At 44.2% G+C, this 11755-nt stretch overlaps 21 non-coding genes across 21 annotated transcripts; 15 read left to right on the forward strand and 6 right to left on the reverse strand.

The window, feature by feature from the left end:
• Window positions 1-1005: 1005 nt before the first annotated feature.
• Window positions 1006-1078, reverse strand: trnar-ccg (transfer RNA arginine (anticodon CCG)). Its single transcript has one exon. It is a non-coding gene; the product is annotated as a tRNA-Arg (tRNA).
• A 159-nt stretch (window positions 1079-1237) lies between these two features.
• trnap-agg (transfer RNA proline (anticodon AGG)) lies at window positions 1238-1309 on the forward strand. Its single transcript has one exon. It is a non-coding gene; the product is annotated as a tRNA-Pro (tRNA).
• Window positions 1310-1679: 370 nt separating this feature from the next.
• Window positions 1680-1751, forward strand: trnap-agg (transfer RNA proline (anticodon AGG)). The gene has a single exon. It is a non-coding gene; the product is annotated as a tRNA-Pro (tRNA).
• A 285-nt stretch (window positions 1752-2036) lies between these two features.
• trnap-agg (transfer RNA proline (anticodon AGG)) lies at window positions 2037-2108 on the forward strand. The gene has a single exon. It is a non-coding gene; the product is annotated as a tRNA-Pro (tRNA).
• A 1142-nt stretch (window positions 2109-3250) lies between these two features.
• On the reverse strand, window positions 3251-3323 carry trnar-ccg (transfer RNA arginine (anticodon CCG)). The gene has a single exon. It is a non-coding gene; the product is annotated as a tRNA-Arg (tRNA).
• Window positions 3324-3482: 159 nt separating this feature from the next.
• Window positions 3483-3554, forward strand: trnap-agg (transfer RNA proline (anticodon AGG)). The gene has a single exon. It is a non-coding gene; the product is annotated as a tRNA-Pro (tRNA).
• Window positions 3555-3839: 285 nt separating this feature from the next.
• On the forward strand, window positions 3840-3911 carry trnap-agg (transfer RNA proline (anticodon AGG)). Its single transcript has one exon. It is a non-coding gene; the product is annotated as a tRNA-Pro (tRNA).
• Window positions 3912-5053: 1142 nt separating this feature from the next.
• Window positions 5054-5126, reverse strand: trnar-ccg (transfer RNA arginine (anticodon CCG)). Its single transcript has one exon. It is a non-coding gene; the product is annotated as a tRNA-Arg (tRNA).
• Window positions 5127-5285: 159 nt separating this feature from the next.
• trnap-agg (transfer RNA proline (anticodon AGG)) lies at window positions 5286-5357 on the forward strand. The gene has a single exon. It is a non-coding gene; the product is annotated as a tRNA-Pro (tRNA).
• Window positions 5358-5642: 285 nt separating this feature from the next.
• On the forward strand, window positions 5643-5714 carry trnap-agg (transfer RNA proline (anticodon AGG)). The gene has a single exon. It is a non-coding gene; the product is annotated as a tRNA-Pro (tRNA).
• Window positions 5715-6856: 1142 nt separating this feature from the next.
• trnar-ccg (transfer RNA arginine (anticodon CCG)) lies at window positions 6857-6929 on the reverse strand. Its single transcript has one exon. It is a non-coding gene; the product is annotated as a tRNA-Arg (tRNA).
• Window positions 6930-7088: 159 nt separating this feature from the next.
• trnap-agg (transfer RNA proline (anticodon AGG)) lies at window positions 7089-7160 on the forward strand. The gene has a single exon. It is a non-coding gene; the product is annotated as a tRNA-Pro (tRNA).
• Window positions 7161-7445: 285 nt separating this feature from the next.
• Window positions 7446-7517, forward strand: trnas-aga (transfer RNA serine (anticodon AGA)). The gene has a single exon. It is a non-coding gene; the product is annotated as a tRNA-Ser (tRNA).
• A 295-nt stretch (window positions 7518-7812) lies between these two features.
• On the forward strand, window positions 7813-7884 carry trnap-agg (transfer RNA proline (anticodon AGG)). Its single transcript has one exon. It is a non-coding gene; the product is annotated as a tRNA-Pro (tRNA).
• Window positions 7885-9025: 1141 nt separating this feature from the next.
• On the reverse strand, window positions 9026-9098 carry trnar-ccg (transfer RNA arginine (anticodon CCG)). Its single transcript has one exon. It is a non-coding gene; the product is annotated as a tRNA-Arg (tRNA).
• A 159-nt stretch (window positions 9099-9257) lies between these two features.
• On the forward strand, window positions 9258-9329 carry trnap-agg (transfer RNA proline (anticodon AGG)). Its single transcript has one exon. It is a non-coding gene; the product is annotated as a tRNA-Pro (tRNA).
• A 285-nt stretch (window positions 9330-9614) lies between these two features.
• On the forward strand, window positions 9615-9686 carry trnap-agg (transfer RNA proline (anticodon AGG)). The gene has a single exon. It is a non-coding gene; the product is annotated as a tRNA-Pro (tRNA).
• A 284-nt stretch (window positions 9687-9970) lies between these two features.
• Window positions 9971-10042, forward strand: trnap-cgg (transfer RNA proline (anticodon CGG)). The gene has a single exon. It is a non-coding gene; the product is annotated as a tRNA-Pro (tRNA).
• A 786-nt stretch (window positions 10043-10828) lies between these two features.
• On the reverse strand, window positions 10829-10901 carry trnar-ccg (transfer RNA arginine (anticodon CCG)). Its single transcript has one exon. It is a non-coding gene; the product is annotated as a tRNA-Arg (tRNA).
• A 159-nt stretch (window positions 10902-11060) lies between these two features.
• On the forward strand, window positions 11061-11132 carry trnap-agg (transfer RNA proline (anticodon AGG)). The gene has a single exon. It is a non-coding gene; the product is annotated as a tRNA-Pro (tRNA).
• Window positions 11133-11417: 285 nt separating this feature from the next.
• On the forward strand, window positions 11418-11489 carry trnap-agg (transfer RNA proline (anticodon AGG)). Its single transcript has one exon. It is a non-coding gene; the product is annotated as a tRNA-Pro (tRNA).
• Window positions 11490-11755: the final 266 nt, after the last annotated feature.

Here is an 11755-nt window from a genome sequence, read left to right on the forward strand (position 1 = left end):
GCCATACTCAGAGTCGCTGCCTTCCAGGAAATGCGGCTTCCTAACGACAAGTGTTTTCTATTAAAACTAGTGCCTGCCCAATCTTTTAGAGGGCCACATTAAGTGAGTGTACATGTGTACACACGTAGCCATAGGTGATTCTGGTCTGGCTCGTTGGTCTAGGGGTATGATTCTTGCTTCGGGTGCGAGAGGTCCTTGGTTCAAATCCCGGACGAGCCCAGCCGTTTCAAAGCAAGCTAACTTCCTCGGCTTCCTAACAACAAACGCTTTCTATTTCAATTATATTCAATTCCCGACTGAGCCCTCTAGCATTTAGAATGAGTTCAAGGGTTTTCTGACACTGTTTCCGATGGTTGCTTTGCTTTAACAACCATTTGATATCAGAACTTTTGCTGCAGACAACATGGTGCTTGATGTCACGTTCTCTAGCATCAGAGGCTGATACTTCGGCCAAATTGAACTTTCTGCAGGGGTTTTGGGATTCAAACCATTTTACATCAGTCATAGTTGAATTAAAACGATGAGCACAGAAATACATGTCCTTGGAGTTTCTTTGTACAGTCATTGACCTTTTGCTTAGAGCTAGCTCATTCAACCACGTCCTTGGACGGAGGCTGATGCCTTATGGTTCAAAGTCAAGCCTAAGATATAGTCTGTATGCTGCTGTTGACTTTTAGAGCCCTTCACTGGTGTGCCGTGCGTTTTTCTGCAATTAGATGGCCAAAGCTCTCATTGGCACTGTTGACTTCATGGGCAAAGCATGAGTGGCAGAAGACAATTTATTGATGTTGAAGATGCAGAATCAGTCTTGATGAGTAGACAGCTACTTTTGTTGTGACTTGTGTTAAAAAAACACTTTGTGGAATTCTCTTTTAAATTCGTCTTTCATAGTGATATATGGTTATCATTATGATAATTCCAATCGTGCGGTCATCATGGATATAGTCATTGAAAAATCCTCCTTGAAATTCTCACAAAGCCATCTTAAAGGTAGCCCATCAAAGACGACCCAGGTGGGACTTGAACCCACAATCCTCAGCTCCGGAGGCTGATGCCTTATCCATTAGGCCACCGGGCCTTGTTTGTCAAAGTTGGCCGTCAATCTGTAGTATCCCTTGAAGTAGTTTTTGAAGCTCAAATATCTACACTTAAGTATCTCGACAACAGAACACGTTCCGTTATACAGGTGAGCTTCACTTAATTTGTGGTACCCACACAAAACATGGCATACCGGAGAGTCTCGTTGGTCTAGGGGTATGATTCTCGCTTAGGGTGCGAGAGATCCCGGGTTCAAATCCCGGACGAGCCCAGTCGTTTCATAGCAAGCTGGCTGCGTTGAGCCCACCTCAAAACTGCTGAGGTTTTGAAATAACTACTTTTGTTCATCTGTACTACAACATAGCCCAGATTCAGTCAAAGGTCAAGTGTTTTTTTTTTCCTTGTACAGACCATACTCAGAGTCGCTGCCTTCCAGGAAATGCGGCTTCCTAACGGCAAGCGTTTTCTATTAAAATTAGTGCCTGCCCAATCTTTTAGAGGTAGTATCTGTAGTATCCCTTGAAGTAGTTTTTGAAGCTCAAATATCTACACTTAAGTATCTCGACAACAGAACACGTTCCGTTATACAGGTGAGCTTCACTTAATTTGTGGTACCCACACAAAACATGGCATACCGGAGAGTCTCGTTGGTCTAGGGGTATGATTCTCGCTTAGGGTGCGAGAGGTCCCGGGTTCAAATCCCGGACGAGCCCAGTCGTTTCATAGCAAGCTGGCTGCGTTGAGCCCACCTCAAAACTGCTGAGGTTTTGAAATAACTACTTTTGTTCATCTGTACTACAACATAGCCCAGATTCAGTCAAAGGTCAAGTGTTTTTTTTTTCCTTGTACAGACCATACTCAGAGTCGCTGCCTTCCAGGAAATGCGGCTTCCTAACGGCAAGCGTTTTCTATTAAAATTAGTGCCTGCCCAATCTTTTAGAGGGCAACATTCAGTGACTGTACTTGTGTACACACGTAGCTGTTGGTGTTCGCAGTCAGGCTCGTTGGTCTAGGGGTATGATTCTCGCTTAGGGTGCGAGAGGTCCCGGGTTCAAATCCCGGACGAGCCCAGCCGTTTCAAAGCAAGCTGGCTAGGTTGAGCTTAGATAAAAACTACTGTGGTTTTGAAATAATTACTGTTGTTCATCTGTACTACAACATATCCCAGGTTCAGTCAAAGGTCGTTTTTTTTTTTTCCTTTTTTCAGGCCATACTCAGAGTCGCTGCCTTCCAGGAAATGCGGCTTCCTAACGACAAGTGTTTTCTATTAAAACTAGTGCCTGCCCAATCTTTTAGAGGGCCACATTAAGTGAGTGTACATGTGTACACACGTAGCCATAGGTGATTCTGGTCTGGCTCGTTGGTCTAGGGGTATGATTCTTGCTTCGGGTGCGAGAGGTCCTTGGTTCAAATCCCGGACGAGCCCAGCCGTTTCAAAGCAAGCTAACTTCCTCGGCTTCCTAACAACAAACGCTTTCTATTTCAATTATATTCAATTCCCGACTGAGCCCTCTAGCATTTAGAATGAGTTCAAGGGTTTTCTGACACTGTTTCCGATGGTTGCTTTGCTTTAACAACCATTTGATATCAGAACTTTTGCTGCAGACAACATGGTGCTTGATGTCACGTTCTCTAGCATCAGAGGCTGATACTTCGGCCAAATTGAACTTTCTGCAGGGGTTTTGGGATTCAAACCATTTTACATCAGTCATAGTTGAATTAAAACGATGAGCACAGAAATACATGTCCTTGGAGTTTCTTTGTACAGTCATTGACCTTTTGCTTAGAGCTAGCTCATTCAACCACGTCCTTGGACGGAGGCTGATGCCTTATGGTTCAAAGTCAAGCCTAAGATATAGTCTGTATGCTGCTGTTGACTTTTAGAGCCCTTCACTGGTGTGCCGTGCGTTTTTCTGCAATTAGATGGCCAAAGCTCTCATTGGCACTGTTGACTTCATGGGCAAAGCATGAGTGGCAGAAGACAATTTATTGATGCTGAAGATGCAGAATCAGTCTTGATGAGTAGACAGCTACTTTTGTTGTGACTTGTGTTAAAAAAACACTTTGTGGAATTCTCTTTTAAATTCGTCTTTCATAGTGATATATGGTTATCATTATGATAATTCCAATCGTGCGGTCATCATGGATATAGTCATTGAAAAATCCTCCTTGAAATTCTCACAAAGCCATCTTAAAGGTAGCCCATCAAAGACGACCCAGGTGGGACTTGAACCCACAATCCTCAGCTCCGGAGGCTGATGCCTTATCCATTAGGCCACCGGGCCTTGTTTGTCAAAGTTGGCCGTCAATCTGTAGTATCCCTTGAAGTAGTTTTTGAAGCTCAAATATCTACACTTAAGTATCTCGACAACAGAACACGTTCCGTTATACAGGTGAGCTTCACTTAATTTGTGGTACCCACACAAAACATGGCATACCGGAGAGTCTCGTTGGTCTAGGGGTATGATTCTCGCTTAGGGTGTGAGAGGTCCCGGGTTCAAATCCCGGACGAGCCCAGTCGTTTCATAGCAAGCTGGCTGCGTTGAGCCCACCTCAAAACTGCTGAGGTTTTGAAATAACTACTTTTGTTCATCTGTACTACAACATAGCCCAGATTCAGTCAAAGGTCAAGTGTTTTTTTTTTCCTTGTACAGACCATACTCAGAGTCGCTGCCTTCCAGGAAATGCGGCTTCCTAACGGCAAGCGTTTTCTATTAAAATTAGTGCCTGCCCAATCTTTTAGAGGGCAACATTCAGTGACTGTACTTGTGTACACACGTAGCTGTTGGTGTTCGCAGTCAGGCTCGTTGGTCTAGGGGTATGATTCTCGCTTAGGGTGCGAGAGGTCCCGGGTTCAAATCCCGGACGAGCCCAGCCGTTTCAAAGCAAGCTGGCTAGGTTGAGCTTAGATAAAAACTACTGTGGTTTTGAAATAATTACTGTTGTTCATCTGTACTACAACATATCCCAGGTTCAGTCAAAGGTCGTTTTTTTTTTTTCCTTTTTTCAGGCCATACTCAGAGTCGCTGCCTTCCAGGAAATGCGGCTTCCTAACGACAAGTGTTTTCTATTAAAACTAGTGCCTGCCCAATCTTTTAGAGGGCCACATTAAGTGAGTGTACATGTGTACACACGTAGCCATAGGTGATTCTGGTCTGGCTCGTTGGTCTAGGGGTATGATTCTTGCTTCGGGTGCGAGAGGTCCTTGGTTCAAATCCCGGACGAGCCCAGCCGTTTCAAAGCAAGCTAACTTCCTCGGCTTCCTAACAACAAACGCTTTCTATTTCAATTATATTCAATTCCCGACTGAGCCCTCTAGCATTTAGAATGAGTTCAAGGGTTTTCTGACACTGTTTCCGATGGTTGCTTTGCTTTAACAACCATTTGATATCAGAACTTTTGCTGCAGACAACATGGTGCTTGATGTCACGTTCTCTAGCATCAGAGGCTGATACTTCGGCCAAATTGAACATTCTGCAGGGGTTTTGGGATTCAAACCATTTTACATCAGTCATAGTTTAATTAAAACGATGAGCACAGAAATACATGTCCTTGGAGTTTCTTTGTACAGTCATTGACCTTTTGCTTAGAGCTAGCTCATTCAACCACGTCCTTGGACGGAGGCTGATGCCTTATGGTTCAAGGTCAAGCCTAAGATATAGTCTGTATGCTGCTGTTGACTTTTAGAGCCCTTCACTGGTGTGCCGTGCGTTTTTCTGCAATTAGATAGCCAAAGCTCTCATTGGCACTGTTGACTTCATGGGCAAAGCATGAGTGGCAGAAGACAATTTATTGATGCTGAAGATGCAGAATCAGTCTTGATGAGTAGACAGCTACTTTTGTTGTGACTTGTGTTAAAAAAACACTTTGTGGAATTCTCTTTTAAATTCGTCTTTCATAGTGATATATGGTTATCATTATGATAATTCTAATCGTGCGGTCATCATGGATATAGTCATTGAAAAATCCTCCTTGAAATTCTCACAAAGCCATCTTAAAGGTAGCCCATCAAAGACGACCCAGGTGGGACTTGAACCCACAATCCTCAGCTCCGGAGGCTGATGCCTTATCCATTAGGCCACCGGGCCTTGTTTGTCAAAGTTGGCCGTCAATCTGTAGTATCCCTTGAAGTAGTTTTTGAAGCTCAAATATCTACACTTAAGTATCTCGACAACAGAACACGTTCCGTTATACAGGTGAGCTTCACTTAATTTGTGGTACCCACACAAAACATGGCATACCGGAGAGTCTCGTTGGTCTAGGGGTATGATTCTCGCTTAGGGTGCGAGAGGTCCCGGGTTCAAATCCCGGACGAGCCCAGTCGTTTCATAGCAAGCTGGCTGCGTTGAGCCCACCTCAAAACTGCTGAGGTTTTGAAATAACTACTTTTGTTCATCTGTACTACAACATAGCCCAGATTCAGTCAAAGGTCAAGTGTTTTTTTTTTCCTTGTACAGACCATACTCAGAGTCGCTGCCTTCCAGGAAATGCGGCTTCCTAACGGCAAGCGTTTTCTATTAAAATTAGTGCCTGCCCAATCTTTTAGAGGGCAACATTCAGTGACTGTACTTGTGTACACACGTAGCTGTTGGTGTTCGCAGTCAGGCTCGTTGGTCTAGGGGTATGATTCTCGCTTAGGGTGCGAGAGGTCCCGGGTTCAAATCCCGGACGAGCCCAGCCGTTTCAAAGCAAGCTGGCTAGGTTGAGCTTAGATAAAAACTACTGTGGTTTTGAAATAATTACTGTTGTTCATCTGTACTACAACATTTCCCAGGTTCAGTCAAAGGTCGTTTTTTTTTTTTCCTTTTTTCAGGCCATACTCAGAGTCGCTGCCTTCCAGGAAATGCGGCTTCCTAACGACAAGTGTTTTCTATTAAAACTAGTGCCTGCCCAATCTTTTAGAGGGCCACATTAAGTGAGTGTACATGTGTACACACGTAGCCATAGGTGATTCTGGTCTGGCTCGTTGGTCTAGGGGTATGATTCTTGCTTCGGGTGCGAGAGGTCCTTGGTTCAAATCCCGGACGAGCCCAGCCGTTTCAAAGCAAGCTAACTTCCTCGGCTTCCTAACAACAAACGCTTTCTATTTCAATTATATTCAATTCCCGACTGAGCCCTCTAGCATTTAGAATGAGTTCAAGGGTTTTCTGACACTGTTTCCGATGGTTGCTTTGCTTTAACAACCATTTGATATCAGAACTTTTGCTGCAGACAACATGGTGCTTGATGTCACGTTCTCTAGCATCAGAGGCTGATACTTCGGCCAAATTGAACATTCTGCAGGGGTTTTGGGATTCAAACCATTTTACATCAGTCATAGTTTAATTAAAACGATGAGCACAGAAATACATGTCCTTGGAGTTTCTTTGTACAGTCATTGACCTTTTGCTTAGAGCTAGCTCATTCAACCACGTCCTTGGACGGAGGCTGATGCCTTATGGTTCAAGGTCAAGCCTAAGATATAGTCTGTATGCTGCTGTTGACTTTTAGAGCCCTTCACTGGTGTGCCGTGCGTTTTTCTGCAATTAGATAGCCAAAGCTCTCATTGGCACTGTTGACTTCATGGGCAAAGCATGAGTGGCAGAAGACAATTTATTGATGCTGAAGATGCAGAATCAGTCTTGATGAGTAGACAGCTACTTTTGTTGTGACTTGTGTTAAAAAAACACTTTGTGGAATTCTCTTTTAAATTCGTCTTTCATAGTGATATATGGTTATCATTATGATAATTCTAATCGTGCGGTCATCATGGATATAGTCATTGAAAAATCCTCCTTGAAATTCTCACAAAGCCATCTTAAAGGTAGCCCATCAAAGACGACCCAGGTGGGACTTGAACCCACAATCCTCAGCTCCGGAGGCTGATGCCTTATCCATTAGGCCACCAGGCTTTGTTTGTCAAAGTTGGCCGTCAATCTGTAGTATCCCTTGAAGTAGTTTTTGAAGCTCAAATATCTGCACTTAAGTATCTCGACAACAGAACACGATCCGTTATACAGGTGAGCTTCACTAAATTTGTGGTACCCACACAAAACATGGCATACCGGAGAGGCTCGTTGGTCTAGGGGTATGATTCTCGCTTAGGGTGCGAGAGGTCCCGGGTTCAAATCCCGGACGAGCCCAGTTGTTTCATAGCAAGCTGTCTGCTTTGAGCCCACCCCAAAACTGCTGAGGTTTTGAAATAATTACTTTTGTTCATCTGTACTACAACATAGCCCAGATTCAGTCAAAGGTCAAGTGTTTTTTTTTTCCTTGTACAGACCATACTCAGAGTCCCTGCCTTCCAGGAAATGCGGCTTCCTAACGGCAAGCGTTTTCTATTAAAATTAGTGCCTGCCCAATCTTTTAGAGGGCAACATTCAGTGACTGTACATGTGTACACACGTAGCTGTTGGTGTTCGCAGTCAGGCTCGTTGGTCTAGGGGTATGATTCTCGCTTAGAGTGCGAGAGATCCCGGGTTCAAATCCCGGACGAGCCCAGTCGTTTCATTGCAAGCTGGCTGCGTTGAGCCCACCTCAAAACTGCTGAGGTTTTGAAATAATTACTTTTGTTCATCTGTACTACAACATAGCCCAGATTCAGTCAAAGGTCAAGTGTTTTTTTTCCTTGTACAGACCATACTCAGAGTCGCTGCCTTCCAGGAAATGCGGCTTCCTAACGGCAAGCGTTTTCTTCGAGATACACTTAAGTATCTCGACAACAGAACACGTTCCGTTATACAGGTGAGCTTCACTAAATTTGTGGTACCCACACAAAACATGGCATACCGGAGAGGCTCGTTGGTCTAGGGGTATGATTCTCGCTTAGGGTGCGAGAGATCCCGGGTTCAAATCCCGGACGAGCCCAGCCCTTTCAAAGCAAGCTGGCTACGTTGAGCTTAGATAAAAACTACTGTGGGTTTGAAATAATTACTGTTGTTCATCTGTACTACAACATATCCCAGATTGAGTCAAAGGTCGTGTTTTTTTTTTCCTTGTACAGGCTATACTCAGAGTCGCTGCCTTCCAGGAAATGCGGCTTCCTAACGACAAGTGTTTTCTATTAAAACTAGTGCCTGCCCAATCTTTTAGAGGGCCACATTAAGTGACTGTACATGTGTACACACATAGCCATAGGTGATTCTGGTCTGGCTCGTTGGTCTAGGGGTATGATTCTCGCTTCAGGTGCGAGAAGTCCCGGGTTCAAATCCCAGACGAGCCCAGCCGTTTCAAAACAAGCTAACTTCCTCGGCTTCCTGACAACAAATGCTTTCTATTTCAATTATATTCAATTCCCGACTGAGCCCTCTAGCATTTAGAATGAGTTCAAGGGTTTTCTGACACTGTTTCCGATGGTTGCTTTGCTTTAACAACCATTTGATATCAGAACTTTTGCTGCAGACAACATGGTGCTTGATGTCACGTTCTCTAGCATCAGAGGCTGATACTTCGGCCAAATTGAACTTTCTGCAGGGGTTTTGGGATTCAAACCATTTTACATCAGTCATAGTTGAATTAAAACGATGAGCACAGAAATACATGTCCTTGGAGTTTCTTTGTACAGTCATTGACCTTTTGCTTAGAGCTAGCTCATTCAACCACGTCCTTGGACGGAGGCTGATGCCTTATGGTTCAAAGTCAAGCCTAAGATATAGTCTGTATGCTGCTGTTGACTTTTAGAGCCCTTCACTGGTGTGCTGTGCGTTTTTCTGCAATTAGATGGCCAAAGCTCTCATTGGCACTGTTGACTTCATGGGCAAAGCATGAGTGGCAGAAGACAATTTATTGATGCTGAAGATGCAGAATCAGTCTTGATGAGTAGACAGCTACTTTTGTTGTGACTTGTGTTAAAAAAACACTTTGTGGAATTCTCTTTTAAATTCGTCTTTCATAGTGATATATGGTTATCATTATGATAATTCCAATCGTGCGGTCATCATGGATATAGTCATTGAAAAATCCTCCTTGAGATTCTCACAAAGCCATCTTAAAGGTAGCCCATCAAAGACGACCCAGGTGGGACTTGAACCCACAATCCTCAGCTCCGGAGGCTGATGCCTTATCCATTAGGCCACCGGGCCTTGTTTGGCAAAGTTGGCCGTCAATCTGTAGTATCCCTTGAAGTAGTTTTTGAAGCTCAAATATCTACACTTAAGTATCTCGACAACAGAACACGTTCCGTTATACAGGTGAGCTTCACTTAATTTGTGGTACCCACACAAAACATGGCATACCGGAGAGTCTCGTTGGTCTAGGGGTATGATTCTCGCTTAGGGTGCGAGAGGTCCCGGGTTCAAATCCCGGACGAGCCCAGTCGTTTCATAGCAAGCTGGCTGCGTTGAGCCCACCTCAAAACTGCTGAGGTTTTGAAATAACTACTTTTGTTCATCTGTACTACAACATAGCCCAGATTCAGTCAAAGGTCAAGTGGTTTTTTTTTCCTTGTACAGACCATACTCAGAGTCGCTGCCTTCCAGGAAATGCGGCTTCCTAACGGCAAGCGTTTTCTATTAAAATTAGTGCCTGCCCAATCTTTTAGAGGGCAACATTCAGTGACTGTACTTGTGTACACACGTAGCTGTTGGTGTTCGCAGTCAGGCTCGTTGGTCTAGGGGTATGATTCTCGCTTAGGGTGCGAGAGGTCCCGGGTTCAAATCCCGGACGAGCCCAGCCGTTTCAAAGCAAGCTGGCTAGGTTGAGCTTAGATAAAAACTACTGTGGTTTTGAAATAATTACTGTTGTTCATCTGTACTACAACATATCCCAGGTTCAGTCAAAGGTCGTTTTTTTTTTTTCCTTTTTTCAGGCCATACTCAGAGTCGCTGCCTTCCAGGAAATGCGGCTTCCTAACGACAAGTGTTTTCTATTAAAACTAGTGCCTGCCCAATCTTTTAGAGGGCCACATTAAGTGACTGTACATGTGTACACACGTAGCCATAAGTGATTCTGGCCTGGCTCGTTGGTCTAGGGGTATGATTCTCGCTTCGGGTGCGAGAGGTCCCGGGTTCAAATCCCGGACGAGCCCAGCCGTTTCAAAGCAAGCTAACTTCCTCGGCTTCCTAACAACAAACGCTTTCTATTTCAATTATATTCAATTCCCGACTGAGCCCTCTAGCATTTAGAATGAGTTCAAGGGTTTTCTGACACTGTTTCCGATGGTTGCTTTGCTTTAACAACCATTTGATATCAGAACTTTTGCTGCAGACAACATGGTGCTTGATGCCACGTTCTCTAGCATCAGAGGCTGATACTTCGGCCAAATTGAACTTTCTGCAGGTGTTTTGGGATTCAAACCATTTTACATCAGTCATAGTTGAATTAAAACCATGAGCACAGAAATACATGTCCTTGGAGTTTTTTTGTACAGTCATTGACCTTTTGCTTAGAGCTAGCTCATTCAACCACGTCCTTGGACGGAGGCTGATGCCTTATGGTTCAAAGTCAAGCCTAAGATATAGTCTGTATGCTGCTGTTGACTTTTAGAGCCCTTCACTGGTGTGCCGTGCGTTTTTCTACAATTAGATGGCCAAAGCTCTCATTGGCACTGTTGACTTCATGGGCAAAGCATGAGTGGCAGAAGACAATTTATTGATGCTGAAGATGCAGAATCAGTCTTGATGAGTAGACAGCTACTTTTGTTGTGACTTGTGTTAAAAAACCACTTTGTTGAATTCTCTTTTAAATTCGTCTTTCATAGTGATATATGGTTATCATTATGATAATTCCAATCGTGCGGTCATCATGGATATAGTCATTGAAAAATCCTCCTTGAAATTCACACAAAGCCATCTTAAAGGTAGCCCATCAAAGACGACCCAGGTGGGACTTGAACCCACAATCCTCAGCTCCGGAGGCTGATGCCTTATCCATTAGGCCACCGGGCCTTGTTTGGCAAAGTTGGCCGTCAATCTGTAGTATCCCTTGAAGTAGTTTTTGAAGCTCAAATATCTACACTTAAATATCTCGACAACAGAACACGTTCCGTTATACAGGTGAGCTTCACTAAATTTGTGGTACCCACACAAAATATGGCATACCGGAGAGGCTCGTTGGTCTAGGGGTATGATTCTCGCTTAGGGTGCGAGAGGTCCCGGGTTCAAATCCCGGGCGAGCCCAGTCGTTACATAGCAAGCTGGCTGCGTTGAGCCCACCTCAAAACTGCAGAGGTTTTGAAATAATTACTTTTGTTCATCTGTACTACAACATAGCCCAGATTCAGTCAAAGGTCAAGTGTTTTTTTTTTCCTTGTACAGACCATACTCAGAGTCGCTGCCTTCCAGGAAATGCGGCTTCCTAACGGCAAGCGTTTTCTATTAAAATTAGTGCCTGCCCAATCTTTTAGAGGGCAACATTCAGTGACTGTACTTGTGTACACACGTAGCTGTTGGTGTTCGCAGTCAGGCTCGTTGGTCTAGGGGTATGATTCTCGCTTAGGGTGCGAGAGGTCCCGGGTTCAAATCCCGGACGAGCCCAGCCGTTTCAAAGCAAGCTGGCTACGTTGAGCTTAGATAAAAACTACTGTGGTTTTGAAATAATTACTGTTGTTCATCTGTACTACAACATATCCCAGGTTCAGTCAAAGGTCGTGTTTTTTTTTTCCTTGTGCAGGCCATACTCAGATTTGCTGCCTTCCAGGAAATGCGGCTTCCTAACGACAAGTGTTTTCTATTAAAACTAGTGCCTGCCCAATCTTTTAGAGGGCCACATTAAGTGACTGTACATGTGTACACACGTAGCC

The sequence above is a fragment of the Pseudorasbora parva genome, chromosome 4 (assembly GCF_024679245.1).
Source record: "Pseudorasbora parva isolate DD20220531a chromosome 4, ASM2467924v1, whole genome shotgun sequence".
Classification (NCBI taxonomy): Eukaryota; Metazoa; Chordata; class Actinopteri; order Cypriniformes; family Gobionidae; genus Pseudorasbora; species Pseudorasbora parva.